The sequence below is a fragment of the Dipodomys ordii genome, unplaced genomic scaffold (genome assembly GCF_000151885.1).
Source record: "Dipodomys ordii isolate 6190 unplaced genomic scaffold, Dord_2.0 Scaffold19, whole genome shotgun sequence".
NCBI lineage: Eukaryota > Metazoa > Chordata > Mammalia > Rodentia > Heteromyidae > Dipodomys > Dipodomys ordii.
In genome coordinates, this window is record NW_012267235.1 from 4,062,253 (window position 1) to 4,068,410 (window position 6,158).

At 51.5% G+C, this 6,158-nt stretch overlaps 1 protein-coding gene across 1 annotated transcript in view; it reads right to left on the reverse strand.

Moving 5' to 3' along the window:
• Positions 1-2,228, reverse strand: part of Ypel2 (yippee-like 2 (Drosophila)) — a 61,806-nt gene extending 59,578 nt beyond the window's left edge. The window contains exon 1 of the mRNA XM_013013192.1: positions 2,128-2,228. The gene's annotated coding sequence lies outside the window, so the exon portion shown is untranslated. The remainder of the gene's footprint in view (positions 1-2,127) is intronic.
• Positions 2,229-6,158: the final 3,930 nt, after the last annotated feature.

Here is a 6,158-nt window from a genome sequence, read left to right on the forward strand (position 1 = left end):
GGACCACTTATTAAAAATGTAGATGCCTATGTCCCACTGTAAATAAACACCTCTGTATTTTTAAACACTACCCTGGCCATGTTTATGCACATTCAAGTTTCAGGACCTCCGCCCTAAAGCAATGTTTCTCCATGGGTCATGACCTATTTGGTTAGGAAATCAAATTAATGAGTCATGACTACCAGTTGGTATTTTTTTTAATGAAGTTGGAAAAAAATGGAATAAAGTACACTGCAGGCAGCAAGGGTAATAATTATTGTTTCCTGGAACTTATTTTAGTTGTAGATAGACCGGTACCCAGGTACTGTAAAATGTAAACTTGTTAAGGTGCCTCCCATTCTAATTTTGAAAATTTATGTTCCTGAAAACAGTATACTCATGCAAGTTGTTTATTTTCCACCTAACCTCAAGCTTGATTCTAGTTCAAGTACAGAGATACTGAGAGGTGGTGTCACTGAAGCCTAAATTGATAAGGCAAAGCCCAATTGAGGAAGAGGATGAGTCCAAGTCCCCCACTCCATTTCCTGCTCAAGAGCCTACCAAGGAGCTGGGGACAAAGTATATATCAAAGGCTCTTTACACAGCTCTCCTGAGATTGGGCCTGGTTTTGTTTTGCTTTGTTTGGGGGAAGGGGGAGGTTGCAGGCACTTATGTCACAGCTCAGAAGAGTGAAAATGGTCCTGGGAGGCAAACATCAAGTGTTCAGGAAGTGAGGGACGGATGCACCCAACTCAGGTTACACCCATCTCCGAAGTCCAATGACAAAGACTAGGTTAAAAAAAAGGAAAGGGAGAGAATGGTCAAAGCCAATCTCACAGGTCCAAAGTCCTGTGACCCCGGGATCAGAAGATCAGTGGACAACATCAAGCATGTGAAACCAAGCTAATGAGAGTTACTTATCACCTCCTCCCCCTAGTGTGGGCTAGTTAGTGGGTGCAGGAAAGTGGGCCACTGGCCTTCTTCTTGCCCAATGCTCTGGATAGGGAGCCTCATCTCGCAGGACTAGAAGGAAAAGGGAGGAAAGGAAGGGAGAGAAAAGAGCAGTCCGTCGTCTTGTTAGACTCGTCAAAGACTCCCACGTTGCAAGGGATGGCAAATCAACACGGAGGCCAAATCGCAAAGAACCCAAGAGCAAGTCCCGGTGCCCCCACCCCGGCACTGTGAGAGAGATGAAGGACACTCACACACTTGGCCAAGAGTGTCGTCTGCCTGCTTTCCTTCCTTCCTTCCCAGCCCTCAGCCCCATGCCCACCATCTGGAGGAAAAACACCTGAGGCCTGTCAGACAGCAGGGTCAACTTCAGGCGGTGGGAGCCCCGGCTCCCCTCCACCGCAGCTCCCGGGAGCTGATCACTGCAGCGGCGCCCACACTCGGCGGGGCAGGAGAGCTGGCGCCCACCCTGTCTGGCAAGGATGCTGGGGAGGTGCCGGGAGCTACCGCGAGGCAGGAACTCGCTGCGGTTACCTCGGCCGGGAGTTGGCAAAGCGCTCCTAGAAGTTTCGAGGGTGGCCAGCCTCCCCCACCCGACCCCCACATACCCAATCCCCCAACATCCCCAAAGGCAGTGCGCCCCCCCACAGGCAGCGTCCCGGGACCGTCTCCAGGGGACCACAGAGTCACACGGGACCATCAGACACATCAAGTCCTCCCCGGCCAGCCGCGGGGGTGACGGGAAGGATCCAGCAAGAGGACGGACGTAGCTCCCGGTCCCCAACCCCGCCTGGCTTCTTGGCACGGGTCTTCCGAACCCCGAACCCGCGGCCCTTGGCCACCATCGGCCCGCTCCGCTGGGCCGCCGCAGGGCCCCGCCAGTGTTTGTAAACAAACCGGTCACGTGGGCCTGGCAGCCCGCTCCCCGCCCCCCCCGGTCCGCCCGGGACCCCCAAGGAGACCCCAGGTAAGGACCTGGCCACCGTGCTCCGGGACGGAAGGGCTGCGCTCTCCGCCGCAGCTCAGCCGGAGGGATCGCAGGGCGGGTGTCCAGTGCGGGGTACCCAGAGCCCGCGCTGACAGCGCGCCCCACGCCCCCGCGCTCCGGACTCCCCGGACTCCGCTCTCCCGGCTCCGGACTCCAGACTCCGGGCCCCGCGCGCCGCGCTCCGTGCGCCGCGCTCCCGTCTCACTTACCTGGCAGCCGCCTGGCGCGTCGGGCCAGCGCCAGGCTCGGCTCCGCGGGGGTGCGCAGCTGCGAAGGACGCTCCGGCTGGGTCCGCGGCTCCCTACGCGCTCTTAAAGCCACAGTCTCTGCCACTGCCTCGGCGGCCGCCACTCGGCATCCCTCCCGGGCCGGGCCGGGGGCTGCCTTGCCCTGTGATGGGCGCTCCCCCGCGCCTATCCCCTCACTTCAGCACATAGCAACACGCCGCGGGTTGGCCTGGAACGGCCGCAGCCCATCCGCGTGGAGCCAATCAGCAGAGGACGGAACTCCGCCCCCTGCTTCCCCTACCTCCCGCCCCCCACCCCTGGGCCCTGGCGGGGCTCGGGTGCCGGGAGTGCTCGCGGGGCTGCGTGGGGGCCGAGTCTGGAGGGTCGGGGCCACTGGCGGGCGGGGCTGGGAGATTGGATGGGGAAGGATGGGTGTGCTCCCCACGCCTGGGAGGCTGTTTGTTTGGGTTTAGGGTTTTTTCCCCCCCCCGGATCAAGACTGGGGAAGAGGAGGGGGAAATGTTTACAGAGTTTCTACTGGGAAGGAGGGGCGGAGCGTGGATAGCCATTCCTACCCCCACAACTTAAAACCCTTCCCATCTCAGAGCCGAAGTTACCAGAAGCAATACCCTCCGGACCCGAGCCAATAGAATTTAATAAAGTAGGACCAGTCCCACCTGGCCTTCTGCGGAGCGAGGCTTCCTTCCCCCCCCCCTTCTTGTCCCTGCCCTGCGGATAATTTGGGCTAAAGTGGGGAAGAGGTGTTAGGGACACTGGAAAAGATAAGTTTGGGTTCCCCCAAACCCAGGAGAGAAAGTAGGATCGACAGTGTAATCAAAGGGGAGGAACCTACGTTCTGGGTTCAAGTGGAGCGGTGCTTTTCAAGGAAGAGAGGATTAAAAAAATATATAAACTCCTGGCAATGGGGAAATGCCGAGAGGTTGCAGGTGGGTGGAGTGGGGCAGAGTCTCCCCGCAGGAAAACAGGTCAATTTGATAAAGAGTGCTTGACCCAGCAAGAGCAGAGAGCAGTTCCAGCCTTTCCGCTAAGCCACTGGAGTTCCGCAGTCCATCCAGGGAAGCTATTTCCACTGACATTTTAGGAAGAAGAAAATGAGAGAAAGAAAAGCTCATCTTTTATTGAGCAGTTTTCAGAATATGACATGCTTCAAAGCCCAACTGACTCCAACCTGCTGCCATAATTTGAACATAAACTCAGAATGGTTCTGGGGTAGATCCTCAGGTGCCTTAAAACTTCACCCTTAAGTCCACTCAGCGGTCTTTAAAATTGATTTTTGTGCAATCAGCTTGTATTCAGTTTATGTACACTATATGGTTGGTTGTGAATAAGATCCCAATGTTAGTTAAAAAAAAAAAAAGCTAAAGTACCTTACCACTTGTCATTATCAGCCTTTGATTTGTAGTTTCAAGGTAAGTAAAAGCATTGTCTCTGCTTACAACTGACAGTTTGCAAAGTTTAAATTAACAAATGCTTTCAGGTAAGAAAGAATCATAAAGAAGAAAGTTTAGCATTTAATCTTTTAAGATGTGATAAGATTCTTTAGATTATCAAGAACTTGATTTCTAACAATTCACATGCCTCTTGGGCAGATTCTTTGTTCTCAGGTTTAAGGAAAGTTTAGCTCTATAGTAGAACAAGCAAATCTGAGGCTCTGGGTTTGAGGTGCAGAGCATGCACACATACACACACACACACACAGCATTGCAAAAATAAGGAAGAATGAAAAAAGATGTGTCAGCCGGGCGCTAGTGGCTCACGCCTGTAATCCTAGCTACTCAGGAGGCTGAGATCTGAGGATCAAGGTTCAAAGCCAGCCCAGGCAGGAGAGACCATGAGACTCCTATCTCCAATAAACCACCAGAAAACCGGAAGTGGCGCTGTAGCTCAAGTGGTAGAGCGCTTGCCTTGAGCTGAAGAGCTGAGGGACAGTGCCCAGGCCCAGAGTTCAAGCCCCACGCCCGACAAAAAGAAAAAAGATGTGTCAAGTCCCTTACAGCTCTAAGGTTCTGAGGAGCCAGAAAGTCAAATTTGTTACACCATTTCTACAATATTGTGTTAGTGAACATTACTGTTGCCAGATTTGCACTCTCAGTAAATTATGACTTGTTTTAACACTCCAGGACATTGTTATGTTATGTAACAAGATTGGTGGCTACTGTTACTTCTTCAATAAAAGATGGTGTTAGCTAAAGACTTGCCTGAGTCAGTGGTTAGCAGGAAGCGCTGAGGACACCTACAGTCAAGCTGTGTGATTGCAGGAAACTAGAAAAGACAACAGGACCACAAAGCTGGAAGACAATAGAATGAGCCAGCCAGCCAGCAAAAAAAAAAAACAACTTTTGAAACCAGATCATGTTTTCTCCTAGTAAAAAGAACCAAGCATTGTGAGTAGACTAGAAAGAAGGGAGAGGTGAAACAAATAAGTAGGTAAAACAAAATACTAGAAGCTATTTCTCTTTCTTGCTGAATCTAAACACCTTTATTTGCCCTCAGTACCCAACATGTACAGTCCTGGGGCTGGGAAGGTGGCTCAGTGGTATAGTGCTTGCCTTGCATGCCTGAGGCCCTGGGTTCGATTCCTCAGCACCACATAAGAAAAAAAAGCCGGAAGTGGGGCTGTGGCTTAAGTGGTAGAGCGCTAGCCTTGAGCTGAAGAACTGAGGGACAGCGCCCAGACCCAGAGTTCAGGCCCCACAACTGGACCCAAAAAACAACAACAACAACATGTACAGTACTTCCTGTTTGAATTAGACATGTGTGGGAACCTACAGAGAAGAAAAAAAAACTGAGGACAATGAAGAGTATGAGCATAAACTTATATTTATCCTGGGAGTAGGGAGATGAAGCAATGTAGAGAGTCATCTAGAACTCTCAAAAAAAGAAAAATAATCAAAATACTGCTGAGTGGGTGGCTCATACCTATAATCCTAGCTACTCAGGAGGCTGAGATCTGAGGATCAAGGCTCAAATCTAGCTTGTGCATGGGGAAGGGAATGTGGCTCAGTGGTAGAGTGCTTGCCTAGAATAGATGAAGCCCTAGGTTTGATTCCTCAGTCACACAAACAGAAAAAGCCAGAAGTGGCCCTGTGGCTCAAGTAGTAGAACGCTAGCCTTGAGCTTTTAAAAAGAACTCAGGGACAGGGCCCAGGCCGAGTTCAAGCCCCAGGACTGGCCAAAAAGAAGTCTATCCTGGGCAGGTAAGTCCATGAGACCCTTATCTCTAATAAACGTCCAAAGAAGCCGGAAGTGGAAGACTGCTAGCCCTGAGCAAAAGAGACTCAGGGACAGTGTCCATGCCCTGAGTTCAAGCCCAAGGACTGGCACACATTAAAGAAAGATAGGAAGATGGGACTGGGAAGGTGGCTCAGTGGTAGAGCGCTTGCCTTGCATACATGAGGCCCTGAGTTGGATTCCTCAGCACTACATAAACAGAAAAGGCTGGAAGTGGCACTATGGCTCAAGTGGTAGAACGCTAGCCTTGAGCTGAAGAGCTGAGGGACAGTGCCCAGGCCCAGAGTTCAGGCCTACAACTGACAAAAAAAAATTTTTTTTGAGAGAAGCCAGGTGCCAGTGGCTCACACCTAGCTATTCATGGGGCTGAGAACTGAAGCTTTTGGTTGGAAGCCAGTCCTGGTAGAAAAGTTCCTCTGAGAGTGAGATTCTTATGTCCAATTAACCTCTTAAAAACCAGAAGTGGAGGGCTGGGAAGGTGGCTCAGTGGTAGAGTGTTTGCCTTGTATGCATGAGGCCCTGGGTTCAGGCCCCACAACCAGCAAAACAAAAACAGAAGTAGAGCTGTGGCTCAAAGTAGTAGAGTGCTAGCCTTGAGCAAAAGAAGCTCAGGGACAGCACTTAGGCCCTGAGTTCAAACCTCAGGAGCCAATCTTTTCCAGTATCTTCACAAATCCTGTGTTCCCAGTGTGGTCACACAGGTAGTGCTACCATAACAGGTCACTGTGTGTGTGTGTGTGTGTGTGTGTGTGTGTGTGTGT